This window comes from Oncorhynchus kisutch, linkage group LG1 (genome assembly GCF_002021735.2).
Source record: "Oncorhynchus kisutch isolate 150728-3 linkage group LG1, Okis_V2, whole genome shotgun sequence".
NCBI lineage: Eukaryota > Metazoa > Chordata > Actinopteri > Salmoniformes > Salmonidae > Oncorhynchus > Oncorhynchus kisutch.
The window spans coordinates 12,606,136-12,630,470 of record NC_034174.2 but is presented as its reverse complement, the minus strand read 5'-3'; the positions used below and the strand labels follow the sequence as shown (position 1 = coordinate 12,630,470).

Below are 24,335 nucleotides of genomic sequence, written 5' to 3'. Positions count from 1 at the left end.
CATTCGCATTTTATTGCATGACATACAGTAAGTATTTGATATATCAGAAAAGCAGAACTTAATATTTGGTACAGAAACCTTTGTTTGCAATTACAGAGATCATATGTTTGCTATAGTTCTTGAGCAGTTTTTCACACACTGCAGCAGGGATTTTGGCCCACTCCTCCATACAGACCTTCTCCCGATCCTTCAGGTTTCGGGGCTGTCGCTGGGCAATTTGGACTTCCAGCTCCCTCCAAAGATTTTCTATTGGGTTCAGGTCTGGAGACTGGCTAGGCCACTCCAGGACCTTGAGATGCTTCTTATGGAGCCACTCCTTAGTTGCCCTGGCTGTGTGTTTCGGGTCGTTGTCATGCTGAAGACCCAGCCAAGACCTATCTTCAATGCTCTTACTGCGGGAAGGAAGTTGTTGGCCAAGATCTCGCGATACATGGCACCATCCATCCTCCCCTCAATACGGTGCAGTTGTCCTGTCCCCTTTGCAGAAAAGCATCCCCAAAGAATGATGTTTCCACCTCCATGCTTCATGGTTGGGATGGTGTTCTTGGGGTTGTACTCATCCTTCTTCTTCCTCCAAACACGGCGAGTGGAGTTTAGACCAAAAAGCTCTATTTTTATCTCATCAGACCACATGACCATCTCCCATTCCTCCTCTGGATCATCCAGATGGTCAAATCAAATCAAATCAAATGTATTTATATAGCCCTTTGTACATCAGCTGATATCTCAAAGTGCTGTACAGAAACCCAGCCTAAAACCCCAAACAGCAAGCAATGCAGGTGTAGAAGCACGGTGGCTAGGAAAAACTCCCTAGAAAGGCCAAAACCTTGGAAGAGACCTAGAGAGGAACCAGGCTATGTGGTCATTAGCAAACTTCAGACGGGCCTGGACATGCTGAAGGATTTTAATCCATGAGGGCGTAGTGTGTTACTAATGGTTTTCTTTGAGACTGTGGTCCCAGCTCTCTTCAGGTCATTGACCAGGTCCTGCCGTGTAGTTCTGGGCTGATCCCTCACCTTCCTCATGAACATTGATGCCCCACGAGGTGAGATCTTGCATGGAGCCCCAGACCGAGGGTGATTGACCATCATCTTCAACTTCTTCCATTTTCTAATAATTGCATCAACAGTTGTTGCCTTCTCTCCAAGCTTCTTGCCTATTGTCCTGTAGCCCATCCCAGCCTTGTCCAGGTCTACAATTTTATCCCTGATGTCCTTACACAGCTCTCTGGTCTTGGCCATTGTGGAGAGGTTGGAGTCTGTTTGATTGAGTGTGTGGACAGGTGTCTTTTATACAGGTAACGAGTTCAAAGAGGTGCAGTTAATACAGGTCAAGAAAAACTAACAGGTCTGTGAGAGCCGGAATTCTTACTGGTTGGTAGGTGATCAAATACTTATGTCATGCAATAAAATGCAAATTAATTACTTAAAAATCATACAATGTGATTTTCTGGATTTTTGTTTTAGATTCCGTCTCTCACAGTTGAGGTGTACCTATGATAAAAAAATTACAGACCTCTACATGCTTTGTAAGTAGGAAAACCTGCAAAATCGGCAGTGTATCAAATACTAGTTCTCCCCACTGTATGTGAACCCGATACAGGAAACTATGCATATGTCGCAAGTCACGACTTCACAGGAGTGCCGTTTGAACGTAAAAACATGTTTTATCAAACAGATTTTTTTGTCAGAAATACCTTCTCGAACATGTGAACTTTTATGTGCCTTAATAACAAACTTGTATGTCATCTGTAAATACGAATAACATTGTTAAATTACGAGCCTTGTTGGTTAAGCCACAGAAAAAGCCAGGAATATTCCCACTAGCCATGATTGGATGAGATAATGAGTGGGCTGGAAATGCCGAGAGAGGAGTTCGGATTGGTCTGCCATATAGAAGACTTCTGTCTATTTGATCTGGTCAGTCTGTGTTGGTGATACTGTCAAACGCCTTTTAATTTTTTTTTATTGTGTAGTGGAGCTGCGTAAGTGTTGCTCTCCACTTTCTGGAGGATCAAGTTTTGAAATCAGTGGAATTAGAGTATGATAGCTAAAGATATGGAGAAAATACCTGTCTCCGGATTACATCTTCAAACTAAGGGCAACCATGGCATGGCATTTGTGACAGGGATACGCGTCCATCATGCACAATGATGTATACAGGTAAGACAGTCTAGTGTTAGCAAGCTACATTTTCAGACTTCTGTCAGATTTTGACAGAAAGTGGTTTCCCAGAGCCGTTTTCTTTTCGAATTAGAGCCTAATGTTAGCTAGCTAACATTGAACCTGGTTGGTTAGCCCACAGCATATTCATGCAGGGTAGTAACGACATGATTTGGCACTGTGTTCATTGTTATTTAACTAGCTAACGTTAGCTGGCTGGCTCGTTAGCTAACGTTACATGACTTGTGTGATCTTAACAGTTGTTTACCTAGCTAGGTTCATTGTTTACCTAGCTAGCTAGCTACATGTCTTAAGCTAAAGTGTACAACACCCGTTGAATATGGCCGGTGTCAGTAAAAGTCTGCAGAAAAGCTAATGAAATTGTTGCAGCAGAGCTGGTTAGGCTGTTTTCATGTTATCCATAGGTAAACAAATCATCGGCCAGAGTGTCAAGTGTGTGCTCGGAATGCTAAGAGAATGAAACGAGATAGGTGGGGCTAAAGCTTAAGAGGGTGTGAATGGGTGTAGACAAGGAAGAGCTCTTCACTAGTTACCAAAATAGTCAAAGGCCATTTTCTCAAAAGTGAGTTTACAAGTTTATCAGCTTTCAAAGCAGAATTACTTTCCCATTGTTCCTCAACTGAGTCTCAACTTTTCTCCAATGTAAACAACACAATTTCAAATGTTACTACATAAGACCAATTCCAGGTGGTGAGTCACATATGGAATCATGTAGTAACCAAAAACGTTTTAAACAAATCAAAAATAATATTACATTTTATATTCTTCAAGGTAGCCACCCCTTGCCTTGATGACAGCTTTGCACACTCTAGGCATTCTCTCAGCCAGCTTTATTAGGAATGCTTTTCCAACATTCTTGACAAAATTCCCACATATGCTGAGCACTTGTTGATTGCTTTTCCTTCACTCGGTGGGCAAACTCACCACAACCATCTCAATTGGGTTGAGGTCGGGTGATTGTGGAGACCGAACAAACCACGGACAAAACGTTGCCTAACATCGACCTCAGCAGCCAAAGTCCATAGAGCCTACGGGTTCAAAAAAGGTTCCCACAAAGACCCAAGGAGTCTGGAATGTCAGAACTCACACAAGGAACCGCAAATCCAAAACAACAAGGCACCTGCTGTGACTTGATAATGTGCATTCTATGCACCTCAAGTAAAACCCATGGCAGCCCAAGACTCAAACCCACAGGGAAACTGCGGTAACCTGAATAAATGCACAATCTGTAACGGCGTTCTTCGTTTGTCGAAAGAGAGTCGGACCGAAATGCAGCGTGGTGGTTACTCATGTCTTTAATGAATGAAAAGTGACGATACATGAAATAACTATACAAAATACGAAAACAACAAACGGAACGTGAAACTTATTACAGCCTATCTGGTGAACACTACACAGAGACAGGAACAATCACCCACGAAAGACAAAGCGAACTCAGGCTACCTAAATACGGTTCCCAATCAGAGGCAACGAGAACCACCTGACTGCTGATTGAGAACCGCCTCAGGCAGCCAAGCCTATACAACACCCCTAACCAGCCGCGATCCCAAATACTACAAACCCCAATACGAAACACAACACACAAACCCATGTCACACCCTGGCCTGAACAAATAATTAAAGAAAACACAAAATACTAAGACCAAGGCGTGACACAATCTACATGCTGCCAGACACCAAGGCAGCCCAAGGCTCATACCCACAGGGCAGGGTTCGTCAACTCGGTTTGGCCTTGGGACACATTTTTTCCTAGGGCCATAACATAATGAGTATAGAATATTAGCACAATTAATTGGCCTACACCACAAATTGAACAATATTTTTAACACATCTGATTATTTCATAATAATTTGTGACAATAACATAATCATTTCGATCTGATTATACTCATAAAATCACCATGTCTCTATTCAATTATTATTTTTGTCTATTTCTCTATGCATTGATTGGTGGGTAAAAACAGGTATACATAGCCTACTGTAGGCTACACTACTTTAACGTCAACATTCCTTCAGAACAATTTGCTTGATAGCAAAAGAAAGTTGGATAATGAAAATTGAAGTTTCAAGGAAGAATGTACAGAGAGATATGCGTTCATTTTACAATTTTTTCCCAATACCAAGCCAGTGTGTCTTATGTGCAATGAAAACGTTGCTGTTTGCAAAGAATTCAATCTCAGACAGATTATGAATCTGAGCATGGAAATTTCAAAGTGGCCTTCCCGTCCCAGACGCCCGACGCAGAAACATTGAAGAGCTAACTGCAAGCTACACACACAGCTTTTTTGTCTGACATATTCTGTCACTTAAACGGGTTAAATCTGCAGTTACAGGGAAGGAAAACAGTTGTAGACATGGTGGAAAAACTTAAGGCCTTTACAAGGAAGCTTGAGTTGTTCAATTTGGAATTGTCATCTGGAAGGCTACTGCACTTCAGCACACTGAAGAAACAATAGGCAGAGGGACTAGGCCGAAGCATGGAAGATTTCATCAAGCAGCCGAGGGACATCTTCTCCACAGGATTTGAAGACTACAGCATGCACAAGGATATCATTGTGTTTGTACGTGCGCCTCTCACAGTCCACCCAGGTGGAGAATGCTCCTCCCTTGCTAAGAAAAATATTCTATTGCTGGATGAGGCCGCAATTCAAACTGAGCTGATTGAATTCCAGACATCGAGCCAAATCAGGGATGCGTTCAGGAGTGCAGAGTCCTCCTGTGCGTTTCGGGTGGCATGCTCAGAGGAATACGGCCAATAAAGAAACTGTAAGCCTTATAGCCTACCTCAGCCAGTTAAGTTATTTTATATAGGCCTATGCTCTGAAGAAATAGACTCCAATTAAGCTCTCTTGTTGTTTGTAAAGTGAAATTAAAATGAAGATCATTGATGAAATGAATTACCTGACTGGTGAAGGTTTTCTCCATCTGTCGCTGTGCAACACTTGCATAACAAGTTATCTATATTTTCAGCAGCAGGCACTGTTCACCTTCTATTGATTGCTCTGTGGTTGCAGCTTTATGTTTCAGCACCACAAAATGGTCCGCTGCCTGCTTTATTAGTTGACTGTCTCCTGCATTCTCTCTCCCCATGAATAAGCTTAAAATATAACTTTTGCATTATTTAGGTAGGGTAACTTCCTTCTTGGGACATTGCATTTGGAAGTTTTTGCATCTCGGGACCGAGGTTTAAAATATTTTGTATTTATTTATATTTATCAAATATTCCCATTTAATTTGTGTGCTTACACACTGATCTGAGCTAAGGCACACCTTTCAGATACAGCACCACCAGAGGATGAGACCTCTGAGTAGAGCCATCAATCTTTACATGACACGCTGAGATGGCTGCCACAAAAACATTCAGTTTAGAAGAAAAAAATGCCTTGCTCAAAAAGCGTTTGCAAGAACATCAAAATGTCCACCAAAGAACTTGAAAAAAGAGAAAAACACATATTCCTGGGACAACAGATCCTGACGAGATGGAACTCTCCATGGATCTCCAGGAACCAGGATTGCCCAACCCATGGGAACGGTCTACCCGGCCCATGGGAACAGTCTACCCGGGCCATGGGAACTGTTTACCCGGCCCATTGGAACAGTCTACCCGGCCCATGGGAACTGTTTACCCGGCCCATGGGAACAGTCTACCCAGCCTATGGGAACAGTCTACCCGGGCCATGGGAGCAGTTTACCCGGGCCATGGGAGCAGTCTACCCGGGCCATGGGAACTGTTTACCCGGCCCATGGGAACAGTCTACCCAGCCTATGGGAACAGTCTACCCGGGCCATGGGAACTGTTTACCCGGCCCATGGGAACAGTCTACCCGGCCCATGGGAACAGTCTACCCAGCCTATGGGAACAGTCTACCCGGCCCATGGGAACAGTCTACCCAGCCTATGGGAACAGTCTACCCGGCCCATGGGAACAGTCTACCCAGCCTATGGGAACAGTCTACCCGGCCCATGGGAACAGTCTACCCGGCCCATGGGAACAGTCTACCCAGCCTATGGGAACAGTCTACCCGGCCCATGGGAACAGTCTACCCAGCCTATGGGAACAGTCTTCCCGGCCCATGGGAACAGTCTACCCGGGCCATGGGAGCAGTTTACCCGGCCCATGTGAACAGTCTACCCAGCCTATGGGAACAGTCTACCCAGCCTATGGGAACAGTCTACCCGGCCCATGGGAACAGTCTACCCGGGCCATGGGAGCAGTTTACCCGGGCCATGTGAACAGTCTAACCGGCCCATCGGAACAGTGACTTCATTTTTGAATTGTTCCCCTCTAATCAGAGACTGATTTAGACCTAAGTCATCAAGTGTGTGCAATTATTAGGTAGAACAGAAATCCAGGAACTCGTAGGGTACCCTAGGGCACGGTCAGAGGTTCAAATCCGTCTGATTAGCATTTTTGTACATACTCTTACCACTGGCCATCTTAATGTCCACCAAAGAACTTGAAAAAAGAGAAAAACACATATTCCTGGGACAACAGATCCTGACGAGGCTGCACTGGCTGCACTGGCTGCACTGGCTGCACTGGCTGCCAGTAGTGTAAAGTACTGAAGTAAAAATACTTGAATATACTACTTAAGTCGTTTTTTGGGGTATTGTACTTTAATTTTTATATTTATATTTTTTTTACAACTTTTACTTTTACTCCACTACATTCCTTAAGAAAATAATGTACTTTTTACTCCATACATTTTTCCTGACACCCAAAAGTATTCGTTACATTTTGAATGCTTAGCAGGACAGGAACATTGTCTAATTCATGCACCTCTCAAGAGAACATTCTTGGTCATCCCTACTGCCTCTGATACGGCAGACTCACTAAACACAAATGCTTCGTTTGTAAATTATGACTGACTGTTGAAGTGTGCCCCTGGTGGCCGTAAATTAAAAAAGAAAATAGTGCCGTCTAGGTTGCTTAATGTAAGAAATTTGAAATTATTTCTACTTTTGATACTGAAGTATATTTTATACTTAAGTGTATTTAAAACCAAAACCTTTGAGACTTTTACTCAAGTAGTATTTTACTGAGTGACTCACTTTTACTTGAGTCAAGGTTTCTTTAGTTTTACTCAAGTATGACAATTAGGTGCTTTTTCCACCACTGCTTGCTACACCAGCAGAGCAGAAGTGGTAGGCTTTTAGCAAACAAAATCCTACCCAAACAAGGAAGCAATAGCTATGTGTCACGTTCATTGTAACGAGGAGACCAAGGCGCAGCGTGATACCAATGCATTCCTCATTATTAAAGGAAGAACACTTAAACAACCGTGCAGCTAATAACCACTAGTGCTGACACAGGCAACTATACATAGACAATAACCCACAAAATACCCAAGGAATATGGCTACCTAAATATGGTCCCCAATCAGAGACAACGATAAACAGCTGGCTCTGATTCAGAACCAATCTAGGCAACCATAGACATAAAAACACCTAGACTAGAAACAACATATATCACCCTCGTCACATCCTGACCTAACCAAAATAATAATGAAAACAAAGAATACTAAGGTCAGGGCGTGACACTATGCAAGCAGAGCAGAAAGTTGTTCCCTTTTAGCGAACACAAAAAACGATACTAAGACCCAAAGCCAACAACATCTAGGGGGACGAGTACTCTCTCCCCTCTAACGGACACCTAAGTCAGTGCCGAATCCAGTAGTCTTTGTGTGCTTGAAAAGGTTTGTCAATTGCGTGATACGTTCTCCTTTAGGCTACCTGAAGTCCGAAGAATTTAGAAAATTAATATGAGCCACGGAATTATAGCCAGGAAAGCGGGGCTTCTGTGGGTGGGCTCTACATTCAATTGGACGTATTTTTGGTTTTCTTCAGGTGAATGTGTTTGGTCGTTGGTGCCCCATAGTTTGTTGTACCGAGTGACCTACTGAAAGGTAACTTTGTGATTTGACAAAACTTACAGAGAGAGACTACTGCAGTAACTGTTTCATTCCAATTGAACACATCCTACTGGCTCAGCTCAGAGCAGTAATATCATTCTCCATATAAAGTGTGAAAACAGAAAAGCAAACAAGAAAATGACATGGTGCCTGGAGCGCTGCTGTTAAGGACGTGCAGGAAGTCCATTAATAAAGTACCTCCTGTTTAAAAAAGTAATAATACATCTCCTATAGCTTCTGGCCACAGAGGAACTTTGCCATCGTGTTTAGCAGAATGTTTACTTCAGTGTTTGTTTAGTCCCTACTTGAATTGTAATTTCACAGATAACGCAGTGGAAATGGATTTTTGTAGATCAAGACATGCCAGGAGGAAAGGAAAGTAAGTGAGTGTAGCAGTGTCACGTTTCTGTCGTGACAGCTAAAGATAGAGGGAAGGAGGGGGTTTGAAGTTTGGCAGTTTATTTACAAGAGAGGAAATGTAATTTAACCGACCAACCTGTTGTCTTTCAACTCTTGCCTTTTCCCACAGCAGAGAAAGTATACAAACTGAGGAATGTGACTTCTGACAGGACAGTGTGTATGTGCATGTGTGTGTGTCTGCATGTGTGTGGGTGCAGTGAGGCAGAGGAAGTTCTAATGTTTCAAACACATGTAACCCCATGAGACGATGATAACATTGGGGGGTGGAGGCACGCCAAAATCTGCCCCAACTCTCTCTACAAACCTAGGCTAGATTAGAACAGAGACTTGAGAGGTGAGCAGTTGGGCCGTCCCCTTTAGGGCAGTCAAGCACCTATTCGACAGCAGCCTTCACTTGTGTCCCCGTTCCCTTTTTCCTCCGACTCTCTATTGATTGACCTTTAAATGGGAGGCAGGGACCGCCAGGGAGTAGACTGAAGCGGACCATCACAAACACCTTCCCTCTAACCCTAATAGATCTGTACTCATGTCACGACACATCTCTCCAGTCAACACACAATGGGTCAACAAATCTTATGAAGAGGTTTCTAATCATTTCCGTAAATGCATTCAACGAGAGCCAGTAACTCAGGTGCTTGCGTTCATTTAAAATGTAAACGACTCAAAGAAAGTGAGTAAACTAACTAGCAGCATGAGTTGAAGAATCCTGAAGTTTATTCCTGAGTGCTAATCTTCTTTGAACTCTTTATTATCCGTAACCGCTTTGCATTATTCATAATAACGGCAGAATGTAAATAGTAGGCTCTCTTATCACCTCATGCATAAAATGACTCCTGATTGCACGCTAGGAAATATAACTTTTACTATCTGTTTGGGAAAAACATGAAGAAAGGAGAACTGGCTATGAACATTATGCACGGTGATGACACTCCACAATGCAGGTGTCAATATTACATCAAGCGTGTTGAGAAATGTTACGGTTTGTGTATAACAACATGCCAGAGATCATAACAAATATGATGAGGATTCTCTAATTAGCCTATCTGGGCTTTGTTGACCGAGGCATATTCGGTTGGTACTATAGCTAATCCCCCATGAGCCTTTGCTGCTGTGTACTGTGATAAACAGTAAACGACTGCCTGGTTGTGAAATTTATAGGTGAGGGCATCTGCTATGCAAATTAATAATGAAATCACACAGCATGGCTAGTCTCTTAACATTAATTATCCTTTCCTCAGCTGCCTGTCACAGTAGCTCCGTTGTTCTGAGGGAAAAGCTACACGGAGATGTTCTGCAGCTCAGGGCCCTGTGCTGCCATTACATAACCACAGAGTAAAATATTCATCATGCTGCTCTGGACCACATCTGTATGTAGGAGATATGCTGAGGAAACAGTTCTAACTGCACGTGTGTGGCTGCTACTGGGAGAGGCTGCTACTGGGAGAGGCTGCTACTGGGAGAGGCTGCTACTGGGAGAGGCTGCTACTGGGAGAGGCTGCTACTGGGAGAGGCTTGCGTGCAAATGGGCCTAATAGTGTTTGGGGGCGTGTGGGGAGGGAATCGGGTGGGATTTTTAGGGTGTGTGTTTTTTTTCCGTCTGGACTGGCATAGTCAGTACGAAACATGGTACCGTACAGTAAGTGTGTAAAAAAGTTTGTCCTGCTCCTCTTTTTTATTGTTGTCAGTAACACCAATGTATAGAAATGTAAGTTGCAGGGGGGTTTATTGGTGGGTCTACATGCTGTGTAATAATAGGTCATTACCACTAATTACTAAAAGTTCCTTTGATAACTTTCAGCCAAATATTCTACTGTATGGCTGTAACTATTCTTTAATGTTAGAGTTGTCAATACTGCTTTGTGTATTATTTATTGTATGTAGTATTATTCTGTACTGCCATAAGTATTATTAATGCATTGGTTGCACCAGTACTTTCACAGAAGTGGTTTAATTGTTTTATTGGTAAACATAGTATTTTGCATGCACACGCTACAGCAACATGTTCCATAGTGGCCTTTATTAGTGTTTTATTGCTCGGCCAGCCTCTAGAGTCATCCCAGACGGCTCTTGGAGCTTGCACATGCCAGAGTAATTTACGACCCGTTGGCACCCGGTAGATTCTCAAACCAGTCTGGACATAGAGAGTTCCATAAATCTTCACCCCTTGTCAATCCAAGTAATTAGTTTATCTTCTCCAAGAGGTGAATGTTTAAGTTTATGTTTATAGTGATGCTGTGTTTATAGCCCTTTGTAGACGTGTTATAAGTGTAATGCCATTAGCCATGTACTTACAGTACCAGTCAAAAGTTTGGACACACCTACTCATTCAAGGGTTTTTATTTTCTTGTACTATTTTCTACATTGTAGAATAATAGTGAAGACATCCAAACTATGTAATAGCACATATGGAATCATGTAGTAACCAGAAAAGTGTTAAACAATCAAAATATATTTTACATTTCAGATTCCTCAAAGTAGCCACCACTTTACCTTGATGACTGTGTTGCAATCTTGGCATTCTCTCAACCAGCTTCACAAGGTGGACCTGGAATGCATTTCAATTAACAGGTGTGCCTTGTTCAAAGTTAATTTGTGGAAGCTCTTTCCTTCCTAATGAGTTTCAGCCAATCGGTTGTGTTGTGACAAGGTAGGAGTGGTATACAGAAGATAGCCCTATTTGGTAAAAGTCCATATTATGGCAAGAACAGTTCAAATAAGCAAGAAGAAATGACAGTCCATCATTTAAGAAATGAAGGTCAGTCAATCAGGAACATTTCAAGAACTTTGAAGGTTTCTTCAAGGAAAGTGCAATGATGAAACTGGCTCTCATGAGGACCGCCACAGGAAAGGAAAACCCAGAGTTACCTCTGGTGCAGAGGATAAGTTAATAAGAGTTACCAGCCTCAGATTGCAGCCTAAATAAATGCTTCACAGAGTTTAAGTAATAGACACATCTCAATATCAACTGAATCAGGCCTTCATGGTCAAATTGCTGCAAAGAAACTACTACTAAAGGACACCAATAATAAGAAGAGACTTACTTGGGCCAAAAAACACAAGCAATGGACATTAGAACAGTGGAAATCTGTCCTTTGGTCTGATGAGTCCAAATCTTTGTGAGACGCAGAGTAGGTGAATGGATGTTCTCAGCATATGTGGTTCCCACTGTGAAGCATGGAGGAGGAGGTGTGATGGTGTGGGGGTACTTTACTGGTGACACTGTCTGATATTTATTCAGAATTCAAGGCACACTTAACCTGCATGGTTACCACAGCATTCTGCAGCGAAACACTGTCCCATCTGATCTACGCTTAGTGGGACTATTGTGTTTTTTTCAACAGGACAATGAGCCAAAACACCTCCCGGCTGTGTAGGGCTATTTGACCAAGAAGGAGAATGATGGAGTGCTGCATCCGATGACCTGGCCGCCACAATCACCTGACCTCAACCCAATTGAGATGGTTTGGGATGATTTGGACCGAATGGCAAGAGTGTTCAAAGCTGTCATCAATGGCTACTTTGAAGAATCTAAAATATATTTAGATTTATTTTTTGGTTACTACATGATACCATCTGTGTTATTTCATAGTTTTGATGAATTCATTACTTTTTTTACAATGTATACAATTGCGAAAATAAAGAAATCACTGGAATGAGGAGCTGTGTCCTAATGTTCTCGAATGTTCACCAGTGAGACCCAAGAAAAGCAGGCACTGTACTGTGGTTATCCTGACTGATCCTGGTGTGATTGGCCTGGCTGAAACATGGCTTAAGCCTGATGAATTTACTGTGTTAAATGAGGCCTCACCTCCTGGTTACACTAGTGACCATATCCTCCTCAATCACTTTTTATAGCTACTGTTTACAGGCCTCCTGGGCCATATACAGCGTTCCTCACTGAGTTCCCTAAATTCCTATCGGACCTTGTAGTCATAGCAGATAATATTCACATTTTTGGTGACTTTAATAATATTCACATGGAGAAGTCCACAGACCCACTCCAAAAGGCTTTCGGAGCCATCATCGACTCAGTGGGTTTTGTCCAAAATGTCTCTGGACCTTCTCACTGCCACAGTCATACTCTGGACCTAGTTTTGTCCCATGGAATAAATGTTGTGGATCTTAATGTTTTTCCTCATAATCCTGGACTATCGGACCACCATTTTATTATGTTTGCAATCACAACAAATAATCTACTCAGACCCCAACCAAGGAGCATCAAAAGTTGTGCTATAAATTCTGACAACCCAAAAATTCCTCTTTAAATCTGCATATTCCTCCAAAGCTCAGTTGTCCTGAGTCTGTACAACTCTGCCAGGACCTAGGATCAAGGGAGACACTTTTAGTACTATATCTCTTGACACAATGATGAAAATAATCATGGCCTCTAAACCTTCAAGCTGCATCCTGGACCCTATTCCAATTAAACTACTGAAAGAGCTACTTCCTATGCGTGGCCCCCCTATGTTGAACATAATAAATGTCTCTCTATCCACCGGATGTGCACCATACTCACTAAAAGTGGCAGTAATAAAGCCTCTCTTGAAAAAGCCAAACCTTGACCCAGAAAATATAAAAAACTATCAGCCTATATCGAGTCTCCCATTCATCTAAAAAAAAATTGAAAAAGCTGTTGCGCAGCAACTCACTGCCTTCCTGAAGACAAACAATCCATATGAAATGCTTCAGTCTGGTTTTAGACCACATCATAGCACTGATACTGCACTTATGAATTTGGTAAATTACATTTTAATGGCGTCAGACCAAGGCTCTCCATCTGTCCTCATGCTCCTAGACCTTAGTCCTGCTTTTGATACCATCGATCACCACATTCTTTTGGAGAGATTAGAATCCCAAATTGGTCTACACGGACAAGTTCTGGCCTGGTTTAGATCTTATCTGTTGGAAAGATATCAGTTTGTCTCTATGAATGGTTTGTCCTTTGACAAATCAAATGTACATTTCGGTGTTCCTAAAGGTTCAGTTTTAGGACCACTATTGTTTTCACTATATATTTTACCTCTTGGGGATGTCATTCGAAAACATAATGTTAACTTTCACTGCTATGCGGACGACACACAGCTGTATATTTCAATGAAACATGGTGAAGCTCCAAAATTGCCCTCGCTAGAAGCCTGTGTTTCAGACATAAGGAAGTGGATGGCTGCAAACGTTCTAATTTTAAACCCGGACAAAACAGAGATACTTGTTCTAGGTCCCAAGAAACAAGGAGACCTTCTGTTGAATCTGACAATTAATCTTGATGGTTGTACAGTCGTCTCAAACAAAGCTGTGAAGGACCTCCGCATTACTCTGAACCCTGATCTCTCTTTTGACAAACATATCAAGACTGTTTCAAGGACAGCTTTTTCCATTTACGTATCATTGCAAAAATTATACATTTTCTGTCCAAAAATGATGCAGAAAAATTAATCCATGCTTTTGTTACTTCTAGGTTAGACTACTGCAATTCTCTACTTTCCGGCTACCCGGATAAAGCACTACATAAACTTCAGTTAGTGCTAAATATGGCTGCTAGAATCCTGACTAGAACCAAACAATTTGATCATATGACTCTAGTGCTAGCCTCCCTACACTGGCTTCCTGTGAAGGCAACGGCTGATTTCAAGTTTTTACTGCTAACCTACAAAGCATTACAGGGGCTTGCTCCTACCTATCCTTCCGATTTGGTCCTGCCGTACATACCTACACGTATGCTATGGTCACAAGACGCAGGCCTCCTAATTGTCCCTATAATTTCTAAGCAAACAGCTGGAGGCAGGGCTTTCTCCTATAGAGCTCCATTTTTATGGAATGGTCTGCCTACCCATGTGAGAGACGCAGACTCGGTCTCAACCTTTAAGTCGTTATTGAAGACTCATCTCTTCAGTAGGTCCTATGACTGAGTGTAGTCTGGCCCAGGAGTGTGAAGGTGAACGGAAAGGCACTGGAGCAACGAACTGCCCTTGCTGTTTCTTCATGGTCGGTTTCCCTCTGTCCACTGGGATTCTCTGCCTCTAACCCTATTACAGGGGCTGAGTCACTGGCTTACTGGTGCTCTTCCATGCCTGGATTATTTCTCCTATTTCTCCAGTCTTATCCAGTGTCCTGTGTGAATTTAAGTATGCTCTCTCTAATTCTCTCTTTCTCTCTCTCTGAGGACCTGGGCCCTAGGACCATGCCTCAGGACTACCTGGCATGATGACTCCTTGTTGTCCCCAGTCCACCTGGCCGTGCTGCTCCAGTTTCAACTGTTCTGCCTGTGGCTATGGAACCCTGACCTGTTCACTGTGATTACTATTATTTGACCATGCTGGTCATTTATGAACATTTGAACATCTTGGCCATGTTCTGTTATAATCTCCACCCGGCACAGCCAGAAGACGACTGGCCACCCCTCATAGCCTGGTTCCTCTCTAGGTTTCTTCCTAGGTTTTGGCCTTTCTAGCCACCGTGCTCACTCAGGGCTATGCTTACAGCCAGGCTGAGGAGGATAGTGGATACACACCTGCATTGCTTGCTGTTTGGGGTTTTAGGCTGGGTTTCTGTACAGCACTTTGATATATCAGCTGATGTAAGAAGGGCTTTATAAATACATTTGATTTGATTTGATCCCTTGAAATTAGAAGAGTGTTGACTCAACATGTGGCCAATTTCAGGTTCTCTCCACATCCGGATCGAACTGTCTACCTGCATAACATGACTGTTATTATGAGGGGAGTTTGATGGGGGTCATGTAGAAATAGGAGGGGAGTAAAGGGGTAGAAGAAGAGATCAGAGAGAGCCACATTAAATAGGTAGGGAAACCTGCTATATGCAGTAATGATAAGAGTATGCTGTGCTAATGACGCAGGACTTCCAACAGGCTTCCTGAGCGAAAGGGATCAGAGAGTGCTGTCGGAGATGCGTATTATTTTAAGAGCCCGCCACCATGCTGGGCTCACTCAGGGCTATGCTTACAGCTGAGGAGGATAGAGGATACACTCCTCCTGGTAGGTACTGTATAGCCCTGTGATGTTGGAGTCAGCTTGGAGCATTCAAGGTATTTATGGCAGAACATAAGGGCTGTCAAAGCCGTGTCCCTCACCCTCCCTTCCCCGTCCACTGGAGCTCTTTGATCACAGCCCTCTGCCAGATGAATGGCGTTACACAGGCAGAGCTTTGCTTGTGTAAACACCCATTCATAACTGAGCCACCAGTATTCATGATGATGCACGTAACTCCAGCATAGGGAAGGATCTGTGATAAAGATAATAAATCGCTGGAAGTGCCTGTCTTGTCTTTACCAGAATATTTTTTTATGAATTTTATCAGGCTAAAATATATAATCCAATTATCACAAATAGTGAGATGTTTAGTAATAGATATGCAAAATATCCAATTAGTCTTAAAACGCAGTCTGAATGCATGACTTCCAGGAGAGTAAAGGCAAAGCATTTCTTATCAGAAGGAATGAATGACTCAATGAAATGGCAGTAGTTTGACAGGTTGGAGCCAACTCCAGCAATCAAACCTGAACAACAGCAGAAGTAGCATTAACAGATCAGAGAAAGCAATTAAGATGTCTGGGCTTATACATCAGTGAAACCATGGGATTCGGTATGCTCTATGACTAAGTACAGCATCTGGATGAAAATGTATTTTTTCTATCATGGGGGGGGCAAAGTAATGAATTCGGGTCGAAAGACAAACTGTTATTGTTCTATTAGGAGACAATGACATGAACTGCTGTTGCATCCTATTATTCAGGATAGTGAGAGCATAGAGATGTACTAGAGAACCCATCTTGTAGTTTTGACTATGTACCCTCTACACAACTCTATAGGTGAGAGGCACTAGCTGCGATTGCTTAGCAACCGAGACAAAGGATGGTTAGATTGAGATAGCCAATGGGATTATTGTAAGATTATGGGAACTCCCATGGTGTGGAGTCAGTATTTACACTTCTTAGGGGTAGCCCATTCTTTGCAATTTTCGCCTGTAGGAGAATATAACACAATATATCTGGTAGAAGAAAATACAAATTTAAAAAATCTAACGTTTTTTGGGGGGTTTTCTACCACCATCTTTTTAATGAAACAGAAAGGTCCTACATCTATCCATCACTCTGGTTGTAATTCCGATGGTGTCCACAAGTATATGTGAAAGCAGTATATGTGAAAGTTTCAGACGGATAACTTGAAGTAGGAGCAAACTACATGACATTACTACATGACATTTAGTGTGAAGTCACCCAGGTATATTTGGGCAAATCGTGAAGGAGACATTTACAATCACATTACGTTTTTCTGCAAGAATATTGTCAAATCTGTATACTTGGACATTGATTTAGCTTTTCCAGTATTAGCAGCCATATTATAAGTTTAACATTTGCAAAACACCCAGTTTTCATAACTTCATAACTCTCCATATTCTTATAGTTTTGTCCAAAATGAAAAGGCTTGCTGTCGCACAAGGTTAGCAGCTACATTTTGCGAAACAGTACGGGGTTTCTCATAAAGCCCAGCTCATTGGCTATGTAGCTAGCTTTGTTTGCCACCGATTGGTGCTTATTTGACAAAGTTACAGTTGATCAAGTGAAGACAGCCCGCGTCATCGGCGTGCCTTGAAGGCGTTGCTCTCTGACCAAATTTGGTGTCCAATCGGATATACTACACCCCTAATGATAAAGTGAAGTCTGGTTACGTTCTAGGATCTCTGAGGAATAAATACGAATGTGATTTGCCTGGTTGAAACAACGTTTAGGGTTAGATTTGCAAATTGAACGAGTGGAAATAAAAAATCGATTGTGCATGCTATATGGACCTTTTAAGGATATGAAAAACAATTTTATCTAACAAAACGACACTTCATGTTATCTCTGGGATCCTTTGGATGACAAATCAGAGCGAGATTTCAGAATGTAAGGACACATTTGTCACGACTTCTTCCGAAGTCGGTTCCTCTCCTTGTTCGGGCGGCGTTCGGCTGTCGACGTCACCAGTCTTCTAGCCATCGCCGATCCACCTTTCATTTTCAATTTGTTTTGACTTGTCTTCCCACACACCTGGTTTCAATTCCATCATTACATGTTGTGTATTTAACCCTCTGTTTCCCCCCATGTCCTTGTCTGGAATTGTTTATTGTAGTGCTTGTGCACGTTATGCTGGTGATGATGGGTTTTGTTTTACCCATGGATTTATTTGTTCTGTTTACAGTGGTTTTGTTTATTAAACTGCGCCATTGTAAATCAGTTTTTGCTCTCCTGCACCTGACTTCTCTGCCGCCAGTACGCACCCCCAACAACATTTCACCTTCAGAGGTGAATTTATCAAACCTATCGCTTTGAAAACAAGTGTTTTGATGTTAAGAGCTCTCCTCAAACAACATTTGCATTTTATCGCAGTAATAGCTACTCTAAATTGGACAGTGCAGTTATATTAATGAGAATTTAAGCTTTCAGCCAATATAAGACACTTATATGTACCAACATTTGTTGTTTCTCTAAAATCTGCGATCGTGACACAATGCTCTGCATGATTTACAACTGTCTCGTTAACAGGATGCCTATCCCTAGTGAAGACATCAAAACAATGAAATAACACATATAATATCATGCAGTAACCACAAAATTGTTAACAAGATGCAGCCCAGCCTCCCAGTGAGTGCAGTGGTTCCTCAGGACAGGCTAGAACCAGTGTGAGAAGGGAGCTAACAAGATGCAGCCCAGCCTCCCAGTGAGTGCAGTGGTTCCTCAGGACAGGCTAGAACCAGTATGAGAAGGGAGCTAACAAGATGCAGCCCAGCCTCCCAGTGAGTGCAGTGGTTCCTCAGGACAGGCTAGAACCAGTGTGAGAAGGGAGCTAACAAGATGCAGCCCAGCCTCCCAGTGAGTGCAGTGGTTCCTCAGGACAGGCTAGAACCAGTATGAGAAGGGAGCTAACAAGATGCAGCCCAGCCTCCCAGTGAGTGCAGTGGTTCCTCAGGACAGGCTAGAACCAGTATGAGAAGGGAGCTAACAAGATGCAGCCCAGCCTCCCAGTGAGTGCAGTGGTTCCTCAGGACAGGCTAGAACCAGTATGAGAAGGGAGCTAACAAGATGCAGTGCAGACTCCCAGTGAGTGCAGTGGTTCCTCACGATTGGCTAGAACCAGTATGAGAAGGGAGCTAACAAGATGCAGCGCAGACTCCCAGTGAGTGCAGTGGTTCCTCACGACAGGCTAGAACCAGTATGAGAAGGGAGCTAACAAGATGCAGCGCAGACTCCCAGTGAGTGCAGTGGTTCCTCACGACAGGCTAGAACCAGTATGAGAAGGGAGCTAACAAGATGCAGCGCAGACTCCCAGTGAGTGCAATGGTTCCTCAGGACAGAGTGTGCAAAGCTGTCATCAAGGCAAAGGGTGGCAACTTTGAAGAATCTCAAATATAAAACATATTTTGATATGTTTAGCTCCCTTCTCATACTGGTTTCAGCCTGTCCTGAGGAACCACTGCACTCACTGGGAGGCTGGGCTGCATCACTGTTGAAACTGTTAATTATAGTTCTCAAAACAATGTCCATTACAGGCTAGAACACTTTACAGTGCAAGAAGATAACGGTAGCTTCCAGCTCTGTAGGCTACGTTTCCTTGCTACCTTACAGCTGAAGCTAACATCAACTCACTACCCTAGTACCACTACCTTGTTGGTGATAATATGCAAACTATAATGCAAAATATTGCTGATTTCACCAAAAACATTATTATTTCACTTTATCTCCCCCACCTCACATCTCCCCCAGTCAAGATTATCTTTGCTCGAGCCTCGAACTGAGTGTGTGTGTGAATGACATCATGGGTCTTAGAGACAGCGTGCACTTTTAAATAAGAAGAGATTGCTTCTTCTATGCAAATGTTGTAGATCAGTACAATAAAATATGTCCCAAATGGAAGGGAAACAGATTGTTTTTCATCTGTAGCCCCGTGAAATCAGCCAAAACAAGCTCAATAACTCAGTGCATGCACACAATTCTATAGTCTATGCATTCACCTGTATTTTAAATAGGCTAAATCTAGATGTACCATTCAAGTGGTTGTTATTATAGAAAATAAAATTGTGACTTTATAACTGGTTTACTATTGTATACATTAATACATCTCAAATGTAATGATATTGAACTCAAAAGATATGTCTGGATCAAGTGCCATTCTGTGACTTTGGCTAACACGTCTTGTTTTTTTTTCTTGGTATCGCAGATCGTGATACTAAACTTGGTGTTGTGACAACACTACGTACCGCTAGCAGCATTTTAGCTAGCACATAACAGTGTGTGGCTATCTAGTCTATGTTTTATAAATGTGCAATGAGCATTAAAATGTATGTATATAAGGAATCGTTCTCATTCTGAAATTGTCAAAGACCCTTTCCACCCCAGTCATAGACTGTTCTCTCTGCTATCGCATGGCAAGTGGTACCAGAGCGCCAAGTCTAGGACCAAAAGGCTTCTCAGCAGCTTTTGCCCTCAAGCCATAAGACTCCTGAATAGATAATCAAATGGCTACACGGACTATTTGCATTGTGTCCCACCACTCACTGTTCTTCAAACAATGTGTATTCAAGGGTGTATTCATAACAGTTCAACTGTTTTATCTTGTTAGCAAGCAAATAGATCCAAATTGGCTAGACTTGAAATATAAAGATTAGCTGGCTACTCACTAGCCCTAACACATCCGACACTGCAAACACCACAGTGTATATATATCAGACATTCCCTACAACACTGCAAGCATGTCAATCAGTGGCGACCCATCTTTCAGGGCAGGTGGTGCAAAAACCTTTGAGCCCCACCTATTAAAAAAAGTCATGTTTTGCATGTAATTCTGGCATTAATTCATGTCACATATCAATTTAGCAAACCATGAAGAAAATCATTGAGTTAATAAAGCAGCATCCAAACTCATTCTTGAGTAAGCAGCTCCAAAATGCAGGTGTTTCAGCCTAGCTCAGTGCTTTCTGTGGTGGAGGGGCCGTGATTGGCTCAGGGTTCTGTCACTCATGTGTACACTACTTCACCGCAGAATCTATGGGAGAGCTAGGTAGTTCAAGCCCCCTTGGGTACTGCTTTGATTGGACTGATCATGTCAACAACATACTTTCAACATCTTAGCTAGTAAACCAGTGTTTTATCTTTGGCATCATTAAAAGTGAAGACTGTTATTTTATCAAATAAATTCTCTAATTATTATTATGTGATTAAACAAATTATGTAAATGTATTAACTAGGAAGGCGGGGCACCATGGAAAATCTTCAGATTACAAAGTTATAATTTTCCGAATATAACTCTTCAGATATTTTAATATCTGATCAATTAGTCTTCTGTTAATTAATTATTCTTTACCTCACGTCAGTCTCATTCCAAACGTCATAAATTGTTGATTGTCTGCACAAACATAGCCTTTACTATGACTCATCCATACAACAATAGGCTTAATCATTTATTTACGAACTAACTAAATAATCACAGAAACGCATAAACAAACAAACAGTATATACTGTATGTTACTAACAAATGATAGGGAAGATTCCCTAGTGGGCTAAGCCGATATGACGGCTTGGTGGACAAAGGGAAGTTGGGTGTGGACTGAGAAAGAGAGGGAGAGACAAAAGGGATCACTACACACAATTGATAATTATATTAATTGAAATGCTAATCCTTTGCACATGAACGCTCACTCATTCGGGAATAATTGCAATCAATAAATATTTACGCCCAGGTGTCGTGATCTTTTCTGTTGGAATCCGTTCTGTCTGCTGGAGAGTTCATCTGAGTCTCTCTCTCTCTTTCTGTTTTCCTGAAGATCAAAGTATTTCGTTACTTCAGAGTACCATTCAGAAAATGTTCTCATAGAATAGATGTTTCGGCGGATGTCGGTATTCTAATCCCAGGTTTCCGTAATTTCTAGCTGCAGACTAGTAATTAGTATCCAAGATTTGCTCTTATTCTGTAGGGATCGATAGTCTCAGAGTTTAAAGATTTCCAGCAGTGTAGCCAATGCTCCACGTGATATGGTTAGGAATTCAATAACTATTCACAATCATAACTCACGCTGTGGGTTTGCTTAGTCTAAACTACTCACAATCACAGCTCACACTGTGGGTTTCCTTAGTCTAAACTACTCGCAATCACAGCTCACACAGCTCACACTGTGGGTTTGCTCAGTTTTACTCAATCCTGTGCCGCCAGCTTACAACGAGGTATGCATTGTCTGAAGAAGATTTCTTCAGGATGGGGTTTTATTCGTAACTAAAGAAAAGGCGGTTCTATGATGCCTGATCATGTCTGTGCTCACGGGGCCAATGATTTAGTTCAACTTTAAAGGGAATACAATTCTCTTAACATCACATCATTTCACAAACAGTTTCATCTTTACTCATTCATTTTATACAATAATTAGATACAAACCTTATAAGGCACCTGTATTAACAGAGTTATGGTAATGTGGCTGTATTGTCTTTCATGAGGTCACAAACATGAAACAAAATGGATCGGGTCGTAGCTGGCTTCTCCACTGACCATTTACACATTCTCCAATACATGGATATTGTTCAATTCTCAAATTCTGTGATGTAGTAGAAGTTCCTTTGTTCTACTGTGAAACTCTCTCTCTCTAGAGAGTCTCCATCAGGAATTTATAACCTGAGATAACAGAACCTGGGTGTAGGAGATAGTGAGAGCGTGAGGGAAGCCACGATCTATACCCAAAAAGGGCCACGTCATGACACTAGCTAGCTAGATAAGCAGTCATCATCATGAATCACATCAACAATCTACTAGCAAATCCTTTTAAATCCTTGTCATATGAAGAGAAATAAGAGATAAAACATATATGCGCTCATCGGCCATAGGACATAAACAAGTCAGAAATCGCAAATTCAACAATAAGTAGTTTGGAAGGGAGCAGTGGCAAACTACAAGCATTGCATTTCAGTATTTTGCGACCCCTCCCTGCTACTCAATGGAGAAGGTGTGTTTTCCAAGTCTGAGTTTAAGGGTTGAAAACATCTGTCTGAAAGGGTCACAAAACATGAGAATTTTGCATCACAGGTAGACAATGCAGGTAAACTGGGATAACTGGGGAAATCAAACATTGTGGCTCAGCTACACACCACACATACATGAGCCATGGCCTTCACAACCATCAAACAAAGGAGAATAGGTATGTGTAGAATGAATTCCAGAATTATAGCATGCATTAAATAGTGTGGCAATTGTGAGACAGCACTGCAGGGCCATGACGAGTCGGCCTACTCCTGCCTAGGCATTTTCAGGTGTATTTTTGAATCCAATGCGTGAAAGACATTACGGGCTACAAAGCCATTCTGACGACCAACACCTTATTAAGGGTACATCATCATCGCGATCCAATTCAAATGCAGCACCATGGGCCAGAAAAGGTTGAATGCATTGGCCATGCTGTCAATCCAGCATGACGTCATCCAGAGAATGACAGACTTTGAAGACAAAATAATTGAGAAGTTTGCCCACAAGGACCCCCACGCCACCATTCTGTTCAAGTGAGCACAGTACAACAATGGTGAGTCCAAAAATATGTCTTGTATGATGCATAAGTGGTGTAATATGCTAGGGAGATGTTAATACTGTAGCTAAGAAAGTAACACTATATGTATGTTATGTAAGAAGCTAAGTAGCCTAAAAATTTGGACCCTCTCCCCCTCAGAAGTTAGTCTACTGTTCTGACTTGGTGGTGCAGCCTATAGCCTGTTTTAGAGAAATGTCATCATCTAATATTGTAAGAGCTTTCATTGTCTGCTTATGTCTCCACGTTATTTACTACACAGTTCTGACTTGGTGGATAAGGAGAATACTATAAGAACAGCCCATGTTCTAATTTCTGGCGCTGTCCATTTAAATAGTGCTGAATGAGGCATATAGGCTACGCCCGTCTCAGCTCGCTCATGTCTTGTGTCTTATCTGTTCATCGTTGCCTTAAGCCGTAGTTAGTTTGTACATCTTCATTTTCACATTGCTTAGTATGATTTGTATACTGAGTATACAAATCATTAGGAACACCTTCCTAATATTGAGTTGCATCCCCTTCTGCCCTCAGAACAGCCTCAATTCGTCGGGGCATGGACTCTACAAGGTGTCGAAAGCGTTCCACAGGGATGCTGGCCCATGTTGACACCAATGCTTCCCACAGTTGTATCAATTTGGTTGGATGTCCTTTGGGTGGTGGACCATTCTTGATACACATGGGAAACTGTTGAACGTGAAAAACCCAACAGCGTTGCAGTTCTTTACACAAACCGGTGCGCCTGGCATCTACATCCATACACCGTTCAAAGGCACTTAAATATTTTTTCATTCCCATTCACCCTCTGAATGGCACACATACACAATCCATGTCTCATTTGTCTCAAGGCTTAAAATCCTTCTTTAACCTGTCTCATTTACACTGATCGAAGTGGATTTAACAAGTGACATCAATAAGGGATCATAGACTTCACCTCGATTCACCTGGTCATATCATGGAAAGAGCATGTGTTCTTAATGTTTCATATATCTAGTGTAGGACTATGTCATTAGTATCTTATTCATAATTTGTGACCCGTTTCAGGAAGCTAGGTGTATGTCGCACGTCACTACTTCACAGGAGAGGCATTAGAACATATCTACATTTTTTTAAATATATATATTTTTTTTTTTTGCCAGACATGCCTTCAGGAATATGTGAACTTTCATGTGCCATAATAACAAACTTGTATTACATCGTAAATATGAATACAATTGTTAAATTACAAGCCTAGTTGGTTTAGCCACGAAAAAGCGAGGAACCTTCCCA

At 42.1% G+C, this 24,335-nt stretch overlaps 1 protein-coding gene across 1 annotated transcript in view; it reads right to left on the bottom strand.

Moving 5' to 3' along the window:
- Positions 1–24,335, bottom strand: part of LOC109878670 (metabotropic glutamate receptor 4-like) — a 287,551-nt gene that overhangs the window by 170,463 nt on the left and 92,753 nt on the right. The gene's annotated exons all lie outside the window — the stretch shown is intronic.